Here is a 1,065-nt window from a genome sequence, read left to right on the forward strand (position 1 = left end):
ACCCCCTCACCTTGTTTCTCAGCATCCTTGGTGAGAGCTCTCTGAGGTAACTCCTTACCACTCATGAGGGTGATAGCTTTCATGGTCTCCTTGGGGTTTTGCTCAGATTTTCCAGGTAAAGAACCTTGTTAGCGATTTTGTAGAGTGTTCATGGCAGCAAACTGGTTCTCCAAGGTTCTGAACTTGTTGTTGAGCTCATCATAGCTTCCATCAATCTTTGAGTGAAGGTTCTTCAACTTATAACCAACATGCTTCTCACTTCTTGTCTGAGACTCCAAGATTTGTTTCAGTAGGGCATCAGTGCTGCTGACTTGAGGAGTAGAGGTAGAAGGATTAGCTTGTTGTTGGGAAGAATGGTGTCCTTTGTTGTTGAAACCAGGAGGAGGGTTTTGTTGAGGCTGATAGCTGCCTTGCTGGTTGTTCCGAGGCTGATAACCACTTTGTTAGTTGTTGGAATAGGATTTCTGTTGGTAGTTGTTGTACTCGCATCATTTTGAGGTATGTCTCCCATACCAGTATCCAATCTCTGCAAGTGAGCCTGTTTCTCTTCTTCTCTTCTCTTTCTAGCACACTCTCTCTCTAAAGCTCCGATGTCTGCAGCACTTGGAACTAGGTTTGATGGACCCCTTCTCCTCAAGTTCATACACCTGTTAATTAAAGGGAGGTGAAGAAGGAGAATCAGTAAAAAAAACAAAATAAAAATGACTTAGTCTCAAGCAAGTGACTAAATCTCAATGTTCAAATCTACTCAGAATTTGGCAACGGCGCCAATTTGATGTTAGGAGTTTTCAAGGCTCCTAAGACAAATGATGTAGTATAAAAGATTGTTGAACCAATTCTAAGGTAGTACGTACTTAATCTAAGTGCAACCGATAATTTGGATGGTTTTAAACTACTACTAATAATAGAATGCAATAACAGAACAATAAAACGATAAAAGAAGTGACTTTCTTTGGTTATGATAAAAGAGAACTCATGGGTATAGGAATTAGACCTTGGGTGATCAAGTTTCGAACTAAGGATAGGAAACGATCAATCAAACTATCAACCTTAAGCTTAGACACA

The sequence above is a fragment of the Brassica oleracea genome, chromosome C9, assembly GCF_000695525.1.
Source record: "Brassica oleracea var. oleracea cultivar TO1000 chromosome C9, BOL, whole genome shotgun sequence".
NCBI classification, from domain to species: Eukaryota; Viridiplantae; Streptophyta; class Magnoliopsida; order Brassicales; family Brassicaceae; genus Brassica; species Brassica oleracea.